Source organism: Mercurialis annua, linkage group LG3, assembly GCF_937616625.2.
Source record: "Mercurialis annua linkage group LG3, ddMerAnnu1.2, whole genome shotgun sequence".
Classification (NCBI taxonomy): domain Eukaryota; kingdom Viridiplantae; phylum Streptophyta; class Magnoliopsida; order Malpighiales; family Euphorbiaceae; genus Mercurialis; species Mercurialis annua.
Window position 1 is genome coordinate 32,310,482 of NC_065572.1, and position 17,150 is coordinate 32,327,631.

Here is a 17,150-nt window from a genome sequence, read left to right on the forward strand (position 1 = left end):
TTCGTAATGTTTGTTCACGCTTGGCTTAAACTGCTAGAAAGGTGAAACGCTTTGATTGGTTTCGTAACGTTTGTAAACGTATGGCATAAATTGCTAACAATGTGGAAAAAATGGATTTGTTTCGTAACCTTTGTAAACGTTTGGCTTAAATCGCTAAAAAAAGTGAAACGTTTGGATTTGTTTCATACGTTTGTAAACGTTTGGATTAAATCGCTAAAAAAGTGAAATGTTTGGATTTGTTTCGTAGCGTTTGTAAATGTTTGGCTTAAATTGCTAAAAAGGCGAAACGCTTGGAGTTGTTTTCTAAAATTTATAAACGTTTTGCTTAAATTACTAAAAAGGAGAAACGATTGGATTTGTTTCGTAACGTTTGTAAAAATTTGGCTTAAATTGCAAAAAATGTGAAACGCTTGGTTTTGTTTCGTAATGTTTGTAAACGTTTGGCTTAAATCGCGAAAAATGGGAAACGTTTGGATTTGTTTCGTAACGTTGTAAACGTTTGGTTTTGTTTCGTAACGTTTGTAAAAGTTTGGCTTAAATTGCTAAAAAGGTGAAGCCCTTGTATTTGTTTCGTAACGTTTGTAAACGTTTGGCATAAGTCGCTAAAAAGGTGTAAAGTTTGTTTTGTTTAGTAACGTTTGTAAATGTTTGGCTTAAATTGCTATAAAGGTGAAAGGCTTGGATTTGTTTTATAATGTTTGTAAACGTTTGGCTTTGTTTAGAAATGTTTGTAAACGTTTGGCTTAAATCGCTAAAAAGGTGAAACGTTTGAATTTGCTTCATAACGTTTTAAACGTTTGGATTTGTTTGGAAACATTTCGATTTGTTTCGTAACATTTGTAAACGTTTGGCTTCAATCACTAAAAATGTGAAACGTTAGGATTTGTTTCGTAACTTTTCTAAACGTTTGGCTTAAATTGCTAAACAAGTGAAACGCTTGGATTTGTTTCGTAAAGTTTGTAAACGTTTGGCTTAAATTGCTAAAAAGGTGAAACGCTTTGATTTGTTTCGTAACGTTTGTAAACATTTGGTTTAAATTGCTAAAAAGGTGAAACGCTTGGTTTTGTTTCGTAACGTTTGTAAACGTTTGGCTTAACTCACTAAAAATGTGAAACGTTTGAATTTCTTTCGTAATGTTTGTAAACGTTTGGCTTAAATCGCTAAAAATGTGAAACGTTTGAATTTATTTCGTAACGTTTGTAAACGTTTGGCATAAATCGCTAAAATGGGGAAACGTTTGGATTTGTTTCGTAACGTTTGTAAACGTTTGGCTTAAATTTCTAAAAAGGTGAAATGTTTGGAATTGTTTCGTAATGTTTATTAACGTTTGACTTAAATTGCTAAAAAGGTGAAACGCTTGGATTTGTTTCGTAACGTTTGTAAACGTTTTGCTTTAAATCGCTAAAAAGGTGAAACATTTGAATTTGTTTCATACGCTTGTAAACGTTTGGCTTAAACCCGCTAAAAATGTGAAATGTTTGGTTTAAATTGCTAAAAAGGTGAAACGCTTTGATTTGTTTCGTAACGTTTGTAAACATTTGGCCTAAATTGCTAAAAAGGTGAAACGCTTGGTTTTGTTCCGTAACGTTTGTAAACGTTTGGCTTAACTCGCTAAAAATGTGAAACGTTTGGATTTGTTTCGCAACGTCTTAAACGTTTGGTTTTGTTTCGTAAGGTTTGTAAACGTTTGGCTTAAATCGCTAAAAATATGAAACGTTTGAATTTATGTCGTAACGTTTGTAAACGTTTGGCATAAGTCGCTAAGATGGTGAAACGGTTGGATTTGTTTCGTAACGTTTGTAAATGTTTGGCTTAAATTTCTAAAAAGGTGAAATGTTTGGATTTGTTTCATAACGTTTACTAACGTTTGACTTAAATTGCTAAAAAGGTGAAACGCTTGGATTTGTTTCGTAATGTTTGTAAACGTTTTGCTTAAATCGCTGAAAAGGTGAAACATTTGGATTTGTTTCATACGCTTGTAAACGTTTGGCTTAAACCGCTAAAAAGGGGAAATGTTTCGTTTTTTTTCATAACGTTTGTAAACATTTGGCTTAAATTGGTAAAAAGCTGAAAATCTTGGATTTGTTTCGTAACGTTTGTAAACGTTTGGCTTAAATTGCTAAAAAGGTGAAAACTTTGGATTTGGTTCGTAATCTTTGTAAACGTTTGGCTTAAATCTAAAAAGGTGAAACTTTTGGATTTGTTTCATAAGTTTGTAAACGTTTGGCTTAAATCGTTAAAACGGTGAAATGTTTTGATTTGTTTCGTAACGTTTGTAAACGTTTGGCTTATATTGCTAAAAAGGTGAAACGCTTGGATTTGTTTCGTAACGTTTATAAACGTTTGGCTTAAATTTCTAAACAGGAGAAACGCTTGGATTTCTTTCATAATATTTGTAAACGTTTGGCTTAAATTGCTAAAAAGGTGAAACACATGGTTTTGTTATGCTTGTAAACGTTTGGCTAAAATTGCTAAAAATGTGAAACGTTTGGATTTGTTTCATAACGTTGTACACGTTTTGTTTTGTTTCAAAACGTTTGTAAACGTTTGGCTAAAATTGCTAAAAATGTGAAACGTTTGGATTTGTTTCATAACGTTGTACACGTTTTGTTTTGTTTCAAAACGTTTGTAAACGTTTGGCTTAAATTGTTAAAAAGGTGAAACGTTTGAATTTGTTCCATAACGTTAGTAAACATTTTCTTAAATTGCTAAAAATGTGAAAAATTTGGATTTGTTTCGTAACCTTTGTAAACGTTTAGCTTAAATCGTTCTAAAGGGGAAACGTTTGGATTTGTTTCATACATTTGTAAACGTTTGGCTTAAATCGCTAAAAAGGTGAAATGTTTGGATTTGTTTCGTAACGTTTGTAAACGTTGGCTTAAATCTATAAAAAGGAGAAACGTATGGATTTGTTTCGTAACGTTTGTTAACGTTTGGCTTAAATCGCTAAAAAGGTTAAAAGCTTGGATTTATTTTGTAATGTTTTTAAACCTTTGGCTTAAATCGCTAAAAAGGTGAAATGCTTGGATTTGTTTCATAACATTTGTAAACATTTGGCTTAAATCGCTAAAAAGGTGACATGTTTGGATTTGTTTCGTAACGTTTGTTAACGTTTGGCTTAAATTGCTAAAGAGGTGAAACGCTTGAATTTGTTTCGTAACGTTTGTAAACGTTTGACATAAATCGCTAAAAAGGTGAAATGTGTGGATTTGTTTTTTAACGTTTGTAAACGTTTTGCTTAAATCGCTAAAAAGGTGAAACGCCTGGATTTGTTTCGTAACCTTTGCAAACGTTTTGCTTAAATCGCTAAAAAAGGGATACATTTGGATTTGTTTCGTAACGTTTGTAAGCGTTTGGCTTAACTTGTTAAAAATGTGACAATTTTGGATTTGTTTCGTAACTTTTGTAAAGGTTTGGCTTAAATCGCAAAAAAGCCAAAACGTTTTGATTCGTTTCATACGCTTGTAAACTTTTGGCTTAAATCGCTAAAAAGGTGAAATGTTTGAATTTGTTGCGTAACGTTTGTAAACGTATGGCTTCAATTGCTAAAAAAGGTGAAAAAATTGGATTTGTTTCGTAACCTTTGTAAACGTTTGGCTTAAATCGCTAAAAAGGTGAAACGTTTGGATTTGTTTCGTAATGTTTGTTAACATTTGGCTTAAATCGCTATAAAGGTGAAACGCTTGGATTTATCTAGTAATGTTGGTAAACGTTTTACTTAAATTGCTAAAAAGGTGAAATGCTTGGATTTGTTTCGTAACGTTTGTAAACTTGGCTTAAATCGCTAAAAAGGTGAAACGTTTTGAATTATTTCGTAACGTTTGTTAACGTTTGGCTTAAATTACTAAAAAGGTGAAATGCTTGGATTTGTTTTATAACGTTGGTAAAAGTTTGGCGTAAATAGCTAAAACGGTGAAACGCTTGGATTTGTTTTACAACGTTTGTATATTTGGCTTAAATCTCTAAAAAGGTGAAACGTTTGGATTTGTTTCGTAACGTATGTAAACGTTTGGCTTAAATCGTTAAAAAGGTGTAACATTTGGATTTGTTTCGTAACCATTGTAAACGTTTGGCTTAAATTGCTAAAAAGCTGAAAGGCTTGGATTTGTTTCGTATCGTTTGTTCAAGCTTCGCTTAAACTGCTAAAAAGGTGAAACGCTTTGATTGGTTTCGTAACGTTTGTAAACGTTTTGCATAAATTGCTAAAAATGTGAAAAATTGGATTTGTTTCGTAGCCTTTGTAAACGTTAGGCTTAAATCGCTTAAAAAGTGAAACGTTTGGATTTGTTTCATACGTTTGTAAACTTTTGGATTAAATCGCTAAAAAGGTGAAATGTTTGAACTTGTTTCGTAGCGTTTGTAAACGTTTGGCTTAAATTGCTAAAAAGGCGAAACACTTGGAGCTGTTTCGTAATGTTTATAAACATTTTGCTTAAATTACTAAAAAGGAGAACCGATTGGATTTGTTTTGTAACGTTTGTAAACGTTTGGCTTAAATTTCAAAAAAGGTGAAAACGCTTGGTTTTGTTTCGTAATGTTTGTAAACAGTTTGGCTTAAATCGCTAAAAATAGGAAACGTTTGGATTTGTTTCGTAACGTTGTAAACTTTGGTTTTGTTTCTAACATTTGTAAACGTTTGGCTTAAGTTGCTAAAAAGGTAAAACGCTTGGATTTGTTTCGTAACGTTTGTAAACTTTTTGTCACGACCCAATTTCATGAATCGTGACCGGCGCTAGGGTATGGGTATGGTTGTACCAAAACCCGTAGCAAGCCTTGCGGAAAATAATTAAATATTTAAACCTACAGAAAACTGCTCGGAGGCAACCGAGACTCCAACCTAAGTATAGCAATTTATATTACAGTTCTAATATAAATAACTTAATTATCCAAAAATGCTCAACAGCATGACTTAAATATAATATTAAAGTAATCAAGAGTAGACATGCTAATAATAAATAATCGATCAAATCGATAATCCCAAACTGCAATAACAATGTAATATACTAACTAGTTCTACTGCAGTCTAAGAGTTTGAAAACAGAAGTAGTTTAAATAACATAAAACCTCCGAGGAATCAAAAGAATCGGAGTGGACCAGCTTTCAAATCATTAACCTGGAAAATTTGGGAAAACAACGGGGTCAGATATACTGAGATGAGTTCGCAATACTATTTACATTTATTAAGTTTAAAACCCTTAAATCAAACATTTTATACTACTATAATATGATTATGGAAAACAGTATTGAAATGATCCCAGTGTAAGTATGACATATCATACTGATAAACCCAGAGTGGACAGGAACAAATCCTCGTCATATATATATACCAGCGTAAGCAAGACTTTAGTCTGCCGATTCCCAGAGTACTTACCGGTGCACACAGTCTCGATACAAGCCTATCGAGTAGCTCGTTTCAATCCAGATCCATAATCGCTTAAAACAGTTCAAAATCATTTATAATATTAAAATATAATGCGGTACTTAATAGAGCGGTAAATAGCACTACAAACTCACTGCTTGCTTATCCACGTGATCTTGGCAAACAGCTAACCCTGCGTAGACTCCGAAGCACGAGCAGTCGACGGGTCTAAAATAATAAATAGGTTAATATCCGTACGACCCCTAACTCTAAGATCACTAGACACCACGCAGGACTAGCACAATTAAATAACCAGATAAATCACAGAGAAACACAATTTTCAAATAAATTGTAATGCCGTAATTAATTCAAGACTATTGAGTTCGCACTTAAAATCCAATCCGAAAATATTATTAAAATAATATTTAAATGATAACTTAAAATAAATTCCTCAAATAGTAGGTTAGCCAAGTTACCGATAACTACCAAGCTACTTCACATGTCGGTGATCCAAGTCTAACCCGACACAAAATATTTATCGAAAAATATAAACTATAGTTTATAATTCTCAATAATAACTTTAATAAAATAAATATATTTATATTTGATTATAAACCAGAGTTTATAATTCTCAAAAATAACTTTGATAAAATAAATATGTTTATAATAAGTTTGATAAAAATAATAATCAAAATTTAAAACGGAACCCAATAGCTTTAACTTCAAGTAACCCAAGTTACAGTCAAATACTTAATTGAAAGGCTTATCCCCTTAAAAACCCCTCACCTTTTACCCCCAATTCGTTTGCACCCTCACGTTGCAAAACCACCAAATATACCCAAATTACGACCTTTTACTTTCAATTGCACCCTCAAGCATTAAATTGATCTCTTTTCACTTGAAAAAATAGGTTTATTTTTGTTTTAAATAAAATATTAAGTCCTATTTTAAAATATATGCTAGAATTTAAAGTATTGATTTGAATATTTTTTAAGTGAAAAGAGGTCAATTTAATGCTTGAGGGTGCAATTGAAAGTGAAAGGTCGTAATTTGGGTATATTTGGTGGTTTTACAACGTGAGGGTGCAAATGAATTGGGGGTAAAAGGTGAGGGGATTTTAAGGGGATAAGCCTAATTGAAATAAGTCAAGAAGACGTTTTAAAAGTTAAAACGTAACTTTAGCCAAAATGGCACAATAAGCCATAGTTCTCGAAAACAATAATTACCCAAATATTTATTCGATTTAAAGATTAAAATAAATATCGTTTCAAAATATAATAATCGAATTAAAATTGAATTAATAATATTATTTTTATTTGTAAAATAATACCTACCAATTACTATATTAGAAATCAAAGCGACAATAGAAAGTCCGGTTCAAAATCGGTATATAATCAAATCAAAACTTTAAACAATTACAAATTCAGCCCAAAGAACAAGCAAACCAATTAATCCACAATCAAATAGAACAAGCCCAAATAATTAAGTAACCAAAACCCAATAGCAATGCCCAATAGAATTAAACCAGCCGCCAAATAATCATCTTCAATAATTAGAACAATTGCAGTAAGAAGCAACCAAGAACACCAAACTTACAACACAAACTCCATAATTCTTTAACAATCAACCTATAACCCTTAACAATCATTCAAATATCGATGATGGAAGCATGCACAGTAATTAACCTAAACAAAGAATAAACCCACGACAATCAACAAGAAGTCCAGCAAACAGTCGAGTCCCAACGATGGAAACAACACAACAAAACAACACAACTCAAGCAATTCAGTTTATTACAACACCCATGACAGGTTGCGGATTTAAGAGCATGGCAGCAAGGAATGTACTGTCGAAGAACAATAAGATACACGCAGAAAATAACAAACGAATCGATAAACCGTAACGGCTACGAACAGACAGAATTTCACGTACCAATTATGATTCCAAAACGCAACGATGATCGAGAACGATTAAGATAGATGGAACGAAGATAAATACTTCAGATTTGAAACTAGCATGAAGAACATCACAAGTTACAAATGACGAGAACGATATCGAATCGAAGAACTAGGAAAAGAGATGTGAAAATAACTTACCAAATCAAGCGGGAATCGAAAGTATGAAGATTGTGTTGTCTCAGATTGTAATGGCGTTAATTTTTAGGTTTATGAAGTAAGGAGTTTGAGTTAAAAGAAAACGCAGTAAATACTGCTTCCAACATTTTGGCTTCTCTTCAATATTGAAGTTAAAATCAGAATGGGCCTTAGGCCATGCTTAATTTGAAAAGGCCACTTTCACGTGGAAAAATAAAGCAAATGCATGGAGTTATTGCATGGGATGTCCATTCATTTTTTTTAGATTTAATAATACAAACCAAACACGAAATCGAATAACGACTGAATCAGCGAGCGACTCTAATAAAATTAAATTAAAATATATAATGATATTAATAATAAATTACCTAAAACTAGACGGAATGCAAAAATTATAATTAAGATTTAAAAAAATAATAATTTAAAAATACGAGATATTATATTCTCCCTAACTTATGAAAAATTCGTGCTCGAATTTACCATAAACCAAAGTAATGTAAAATTAATTATATCACACATAAAATCACACGTAACTCTAAAAATATGGAGCAACGCATCCTCAACAGAACGAAAGAAAACAACTAATCATAACAATTTAAGATTTTCAAAATCACTTTATGACCAGGTGACAACTCAACGGAAAAAAAATATAACACCGCCTAATTCAATTTAAGAAAAACACAATCGCAATCTCACTAGATTAAACAAACTCTCATCAAGGGTAATCCTACCACAATGAAAACTGAGGAGAGTCAAAGCAAAACGAAATATAAATCAACTGAAAACACGCTGAAAAATATACGGGGTATTACATTCTCCTCAATTTAGAGAAATTCTATCTCGAGTTTAAAACTGATTTAAAAACTCGAATAGTCACCACATGCATAGGAGAAACAAAATTCCGAGCTCAACAATTTGATACCTCAACGACTTCTCAAACACCACTGGTAAACGAATTGATAATTTACTTTCTAACCGGGAATAACCAAAACGCTATACGAGAAAAAATTTCAAAATTAACAGGCTCAAGTCTAAAAGACTATCAAGCAACACTACAAGTGTAGGAACAATTCCAAATTTAAATCGTAGTATTAAAAAGTCAAACTCCAATGCTACAAACCGAAAACCTACAGACACTATTAACTGAAAAATAATCTTACATTCCTTAATGCCTACGCACTATATCACCTGTAGTGGTCGCAACACCAAATACTTCAAATGACAAAATTTAACAGCAAATCAATATATCATCTGATAAAAAAATGCTCTCACAAAAATAATGGCTGAACACTAACACCATTAGAATCGTCTCGGTTAACTAACTAAGATCAGCTCATTGATACCATCTACCTTTCGAATCAAGACGTAAGAAAACACATAATTTCTAAGGAATACATAACTTAAACTTCTGGCAATAATATTTTCCATCCTCGACATTTATTTCTGAATCACCAAAACCTCGAATCCTACCGAAGATCATTAAGATTAAATCGCAATCAATTGGATTATTGGTTATGCTCAAAACAAAATTTTTCTAGAAAGACGCTTTCCGTAAACACAATTATATAATATCACAATCCACCTTTAATTTGAAATCACTAGCACCTCAAATTTAATTTTCACTTTCAACCGTAAATAATTAACCCATTGAAAAGTTTTTTTTTCTAAACATATCAACATAATAAAATACTCTCAATTTGAAATCATAACCGAACGTTACTTTCACAATAATTTTATGATTTTATAAAATTGTTCATTTAAAACAATTTACTATCTGCTTCTAAATCAAAACTGGCAAAGTTTCATCACTTCTCATAAGTTAAATTTTTACAAATAAAAATTCCTTTATTTACGAAAATTTCCATATCGGTATCAATTTTTTATTAAACAGAAATCGAATTTGTAAAAGTAAAATTTCTTTTTAAATCTTTCAGTGCAAATGAATACGCAGAGCATAACCAATTTCCTTAAAACTAAAATCCTCAAATTATATACTATAAGCTGACACAATTTTTTAATCCGAATTCAATATTTTTCCGCATTCGCCATAACTAAACCTCGAGTACAACCTTATAACCATAGCTCTTCTTTATCGAGTCAATTACTCCAACAATATGAACAAATCCTTACAATGAATTTTTTTCTTAAATAAGTACCGTCATCATAGAGTATTTGTCTAGTTTCCAACCAAATAAAACTTTAAAACCGTTTGAAATTTAATAACATTTTAAACACTATTTTCACAATATAACTCGCGAGTTTTAAACAAAACATTTCTTGAAAAATCTCACTGACAAAATTTATTTTACATAATTGTGCGCCAGGGTGATGATAGCTCTCATCCCCAAAGAGTTGCATTCAACCCTAATAATTTAATGCCGTGATGAATGTTCTAAATGCATGTATCAATTATTTATTTCTCTTTTAATTAGTGATCATGCTCAATGCTCAATGCAGTTTCCTATTCGTGGCATTCCAAAATGCATATTCATGACATATCTGGGTACAATTATGTGATAAAAACATTTCAATTACTTTAAAAAATTAACATTTGAAATCAATTTTCCCTCGAAACATTTTCTAGATATTACATTCCGTGAGACGTGCACTCGCCCATTTTGACATATTTTCCCATCTCCATTATCCTAATCCACTAATTTGAATTGTCAAAACAAAATAACCTAAAATCAACAACAAAACTAAAATTTACAGAACAACAAATTTCCCTTCAAATCAATTTGAAAATTTTCCAAAGGCATCAAAGCAACACGACCGCCTTCACAGCTTCACTATCGGTTTCTGTATATCACCGATCTATCTAAAAAAAACACTAGTGTATTACTACACTGATCAACCTCGATTCACAGATTCGATATCTAATTCTAGAACACTAATAGCTAACTTTCGACTACAACAAATTATTACAAACGAGTCCGACATAGAAACAGATAACGTTCAAAATTTCACGCACGAGGTAAACCCTTACGAGAAGAATTATTCCACCGGCGCTGAGTAATATAACTCAATTTGCCTTCCTCCGACCAGGACAGTTTCGGGATTCGAATCTGCGAACAGCTCTTGAGAATCGCTCCTCAAATTTCTTGATGACAAAATTAATAACTTCTATTTACAGAGTCCAACGTTCAATCTAACTAAACCAATTAGAACATCTAAACTAATCACAGGGTCAAAGCAAAGGTTCGAATCGCACGTCGACACCAACGCCAATGTTAAGCCAAAGAAAAACCAGCGAGGAATACCCTCACGTGCTACTCCACACAATGAGGTCAACGAGGATAAAACTGATATGGCTTAACTTAATCAAACACGAGATACAATAATAATAACATAGTAGTATAGATCAAGAATTAATCACACAACCGAAAAGAACTAAAGCATCTTGCAGTAAAACAACTACTCATTAGGGTAGATAACCAAAATAATTTCAAGAGGTTAGGCACACAACATCTTATATGATCCACGAATTCCTACCGACATTGCAGTAATCTTAAATAGCCCAACAACGATTAAAACATTAAATCGTGTAATAATATGTACAAAACGTCAACTCAGAATAAAACGAATTGTGATACTGATTAAAAGTACGCATTAAAACCAATTTCGAAAGATAGTATTTACAAAACAGGATTCAAGTTTATGTCGAGGCCCACAGTGTTAAATTTTCATTTTCCGGAAAACCTCTTTTATAAAACATCAGATATAATTATTCCCAAACGCCTCATATTAAAATCGTCGAGTTAGCCGAGTGATTACCACTTCCGAACTCAACTCCCAATTTGGGTGACCCAAGTCAAACCCCTAATAACCAATTGTAAAAGTATACAAATATTCTCAAGTCCGGAAAACGCATTTCAAAACAAATCTTAGTATTTTCAAAATAAGAAGCTCAACGTCACCCAATAACAACATCAGACTCATCGCCCAAGTGAAAACAATTATATTTTTTTTTAACAACCTTATCAAAAACACAAGTTTTAGTCAAAACTGGTGAATCGAGCATAAGGCCAACAACACCAAAGTGTTGACAACCAAATATGGTAAAAATTACAAAAGTAATATAAAATTACCAAAACTGTAATACCTTTCAAATAATTTTTTTTTCAAAACAATCATTTTGAAAACACCAAGCTAGACGTAACATTTTAATTTTAAGACTTCGAGAAATTCATTTTATTTCAAAGAACAAACCCCTTTTCCATCCTTAGTCAAATATAATTTTATTTTATTTTTGGCAAGATACTGAAAATAATATTTTAGGGTGTCGTGTCCAGACTACCCATTTGACTTTTTACGTCAAAACACTAGTTAGGAAAAAAACAATTCTTAAGGTAGTTTAAAATCAAACGTGGCCAACAACGAAATTCACAAAAAAAAATTCGGTCAAAAATCATTTAAACTCAAAACAATGTCAAATCCTGACAAATATCGTTTTATTTTTTTAAATAAAGGCTCTCGGCCAAAACCAGAAGTACTCACAAAATAATTTAATCGTCCACAACATCCTTAAAGCATAACAGCCAACATATATCACCCAAGTGATGAGAAACATCATTACGATAAGGCAATTAACATCATACCCAAGTATGACATAAAGAATATTACTGTTGCAAGATTTCCCGAGAAATCAAAAGCAGTTTATAATCATCCAAGTGAAAATAACATCAATAAAATAAAATAAAAGCATCAGATCAAAGCATAAATACCGACTGACACGACGCAATCCTATCGGTGTAGGCAAAAAGTTTTAAAATCAAAAGATGACGTTTCAAAGACAAGACACGAACCTAATTCCGCAGTAGTCCCTATGACTCAATAATAACTAAACATAGTAAACACATAGCATGCAAATGGCCTTGGTTTGAAACCAAAGCTCTGATACCAACTTTGTCACGACCCAATTTCATGAATCGTGACCGGCGCTAGGGTATGGGTATGGTTGTACCAAAACCCGTAGCAAGCCTTGTGGAAAATAATTAAATATTTAAACCTGCAAAAAACTGCTCGGAGGCAACCGAGACTCCAACCTAAGTATAGCAATTTATATTACAGTTCTAATATAAATAACTTAATTATCCAAAAATGCTCAACAGCATGACTTAAATATAATATTAAAGTAATCAAGAGTAGACATGCTAATAATAAATAATCGATCAAATCGATAATCCCAAACTGCAATAACAATGTAATATACTAACTAGTTCTACTGCAGTCTAAGAGTTTGAAAACAGAAGTAGTTTAAATAACATAAAACCTCCGAGGAATCAAAAGAATCGGAGTGGACCAGCTTTCAAATCATTAACCTGGAAAATTTGGGAAAACAACGGGGTCAGATATACTGAGATGAGTTCGCAATACTATTTACATTTATTAAGTTTAAAACCCTTAAATCAAACATTTTATACTACTATAATATGATTATGGAAAACAGTATTGAAATGATCCCAGTGTAAGTATGACATATCATACTGATAAACCCAGAGTGGACAGGAACAAATCCTCGTCATATATATATACCAGCGTAAGCAAGACTTTAGTCTGCCGATTCCCAGAGTACTTACCGGTGCACACAGTCTCGATACAAGCCTATCGAGTAGCTCGTTTCAATCCAGATCCATAATCGCTTAAAACAGTTCAAAATCATTTATAATATTAAAATATAATGCGGTACTTAATAGAGCGGTAAATAGCACTACAAACTCACTGCTTGCTTATCCACGTGATCTTGGCAAACAGCTAACCCTGCGTAGACTCCGAAGCACGAGCAGTCGACGGGTCTAAAATAATAAATAGGTTAATATCCGTACGACCCCTAACTCTAAGATCACTAGACACCACGCAGGACTAGCACAATTAAATAACCAGATAAATCACAGAGAAACACAATTTTCAAATAAATTGTAATGCCGTAATTAATTCAAGACTATTGAGTTCGCACTTAAAATCCAATCCGAAAATATTATAAAAATAATATTTAAATGATAACTTAAAATAAATTCCTCAAATAGTAGGTTAGCCGAGTTACCGATAACTACCAAGCTACTTCACATGTCGGTGATCCAAGTCTAACCCGACACAAAATATTTATCGAAAAATATAAACTATAGTTTATAATTCTCAATAATAACTTTAATAAAATAAATATATTTATATTTGATTATAAACCAGAGTTTATAATTCTCAAAAATAACTTTGATAAAATAAATATGTTTATAATAACTTTGATAAAATAATAATCAAAATTTAAAACGGAACCCAATAGCTTTAACTTCAAGTAACCCAAGTTACAATCAAATACTTAATTGAAATAAGTCAAGAAGACGTTTTAAAAGTTAAAACGTAACTTTAGCCAAAATGGCACAATATGCCATAGTTCTCGAAAACAATAATTACCCAAATATTTATTCGATTTAAAGATTAAAATAAATATCGTTTCAAAATATAATAATCGAATTAAAATTGAATTAATAATATTATTTTTATTTATAAAATAATACCTACCAATTACTATATTAGAAATCAAAGCGACAATAGAAAGTCCGGTTCAAAATCGGTATATAATCAAATCAAAACTTTAAACAATTACAAATTCAGCCCAAAGAACAAGCAAACCAATTAATCCACAATCAAATAGAACAAGCCCAAATAATTAAGTAACCAAAACCCAATAGCAATGCCCAATAGAATTAAACCAGCCACCAAATAATCATCTTCAATAATTAGAACAATTGCAGTAAGAAGCAACCAAGAACACCAAACTTACAACACAAACTCCATAATTCTTTAACAATCAACCTATAACCCTTAACAATCATTTAAATATCGATGATGGAAGCATGCACAGTAATTAACCTAAACAAAGAATAAACCCACGGCAATCAACAAGAAGTCCAGCAAACAGCCGAGTCCCAACGATGGAAACAACACAACAAAACAACACAACTCAAGCAATTCAGTTTATTACAACACCCATGACAGGTTGCGGATTTAAGAGCATGGCAGCAAGGAATGTACAGTCGAAGAACAATAAGATACACGCAGAAAATAACAAACGAATCGATAAACCGTAACGGCTACGAACAGACAGAATTTCACGTACCAATTATGATTCCAAAATGCAACGATGATCGAGAACGATTAAGATAGATGGAACGAAGATAAATACTTCAGATTTGAAACTAGCATGAAGAACATCACAAGTTACAAATGACGAGAACGATATCGAATCGAAGAACTAGGAAAAGAGATGTGAAAATAACTTACCAAATCAAGCGGGAATCGAAAGTATGAAGATTGTGTTGTCTCATATTGTAATGGCGTTGAAGGGGCTAGGGTTTGTTTAATTTTTAGGTTTATGAAGTAAGGAGTTTGAGTTAAAAGAAAACGCAGTAAATACTGCTTCCAACATTTTGGCTTCTCTTCAATATTGAAGCTAAAATCAGAATGGGCCTTAGGCCATGCTTAATTTGAAAAGGCCACTTTCACGTGGAAAAAGAAAGCAAATGCATGGAGTTATTGCATGGGATGTCTATTCATTTTTTTTAGATTTAATAATACAAACCAAACACGAAATCGAATAACGACTGAATCAGCGAGCGACTCTAATAAAATTAAATTAAAATATATAATGATATTAATAATAAATTACCCAAAACTTGACGGAATGCAAAAATTATAATTAAGATTTAAAAAAATAATAATTTAAAAATACGAGATATTACACTTTTGGCATAAGTCGCTAAAAAGGTGTAACGTTTGGTTTTGTTTAGTAACGATTGTAAACGTTTGACTTAAATTGCTATTAAGGTGAAACGCTTGAATTTGTTTTGTAATGTTTGTAAACTTTTGGCTTTGTTTAGAAATGTTTGTTAACGTTTGGCTTAAATCGCTAAAAATATGAAACGTTTGAATTTGCTTCGTAACGTTTTAAACGTTTGGATTTGTTTCGAAACGTTTCGGTTTGTTTCGTAACATTTGTAAATGTTTGGCTTCAATCACTAAAAATGTGAAATGTTAACATTTGTTTCGTAACGTTTCTAAACATTTGGCTTAAATTGCTAAACAGGTGAAACACTTGGATTTGTTTTATAAAGTTTGTAAACGTTTGGCTTAAATTGCTAAAAAGGTGAAACACTTTGATTTGTTTCGTAACGTTTGTAAACATTTGGCCTAAATTGCTAAAAAGGTGAAACGCTTGGTTTTGTTCCGTAACGTTTGTAAACGTTTGGCTTAACTCGCTAAAAATGTGAAACGTTTGGATTTGTTTCGTAACGTCTTATACGTTTGGTTTTGTTTAGTAAGGTTTGTAAACGTTTGGCTTATATCGCTAAAAGTATGAAACGTTTGAATTTATGTCGTAACGTTTGTAAACGTTTGGCATAAGTCGCTAAGATGGTGAAACGGTTGGATTTGTTTCGTAACGTTTGTAAATGTTTGGCTTAAATTTCTAAAAAGGTGAAATGTTTGGATTTGTTTCATGACGTTTACTAACGTTTGACTTAAATTGCTAAAAAGGTGAAATGCTTGGATTTGTTTCGTAATGTTTGTAAACGTTTTGCTTAAATCGCTGAAAAGGTGAAACGTTTGGATTTGTTTCATACGCTTGTAAACGTTTGGCTTAAACCGCTAAAAAGGTTAAATGTTTCGTTTTTTTTCATAACGTTTGTAATCATTTGGCATAAATTGGTAAAAAGGTGAAACTCTTGTATTTGTTTCGTAACGTTTGTAAACATTTGGCTTAAATTGCTAAAAAGGTGAAAACTTTGGATTTGGTTCGTAATCTTTGTAAACGTTTGGCTTAACTCTAAAAAGGTGAAACTTTTGGATTTGTTTCATACGTTTGTAAACGTTTCGCTTAAATCGCTAAAACGGTGAAATGTTTGGATTTGTTTCGTAACGTTTGTAAACGTTTGGCTTAAATTGCTAAAAAGGTGAAACGCTTGGATTTGTTTCGTAACGTTTGGCTTAAATTGCTAAAAATGTGAAAACTTTGGATTTGTTTCGTAACCTTTGTAAACGTTTTTCTTAAATCGCAAAAAAGGTGAAACGTTTGGATTTGTTTCGTAACGTTTGTAAACGTTTGGTTTAAATTGCTAAAAACGTTAAACGCTTGGATTTTTTTCTTGACGTTTGGCAAAAATTGCTAAAAAGGTGAAACCCTTGGATTTGTTTCGTAACGTTTGTAAACGTTTGGCTTAAATTGCTAAAAAGGTGAAAAATTTGGATTTGTTTCGAAACCTTTGTAAACGTTTGGCTTATATCGCTAAAAAGGTGAAACATTTTGATTTGTTTCATACGTTTGTAAACGTTTGGCTTAAATCGCTAAAAAGGTGAAATGCTTAGATTTATTTCTTAACGTTTGTAAACGTTTGGCTTAAATTGCTAAAAAGGGGAAACATTTGGATTTGTTTTGTAACGTTTATTAAAGTTTGATTTAAATTGCTAAAAAGGTGAAACGCTTGGATTTTTTTCATAATGTTTGCAAACGTTTTGCTTAAATCGCTTAAAAGGTGAAATGTTTAGATTTATTTCGTAACGTTTGTAAACGTTTGGCTTAAATCGCTAAAAGGGTGAAACGTTTAGATTTATTTCTTAACATTTGTTAACGTTTGGCTTAAATTGCTAAAAAGGTGAAACGCTTGAATTTGTTTCGTAACATTTGTAAACGTTAGGCATAAATC

General features: G+C 31.9%; 2 long non-coding RNA genes across 2 annotated transcripts; both read right to left on the reverse strand.

Annotated features, from left to right (window-relative positions):
* Positions 1–4,882: 4,882 nt before the first annotated feature.
* Positions 4,883–5,632, reverse strand: LOC126671353 (uncharacterized). The gene is made up of 2 exons (XR_007638980.2): positions 5,515–5,632; positions 4,883–5,113 (listed from the first exon to the last, which is right to left on the reverse strand). It is a non-coding gene; the product is annotated as an uncharacterized LOC126671353 (long non-coding RNA).
* A 6,910-nt stretch (positions 5,633–12,542) lies between these two features.
* Positions 12,543–13,292, reverse strand: LOC126671351 (uncharacterized). Its single transcript, XR_007638978.2, has 2 exons — positions 13,175–13,292; positions 12,543–12,773 (listed from the first exon to the last, which is right to left on the reverse strand). It is a non-coding gene; the product is annotated as an uncharacterized LOC126671351 (long non-coding RNA).
* Between the last annotated feature and the right edge of the window lie 3,858 nt (positions 13,293–17,150).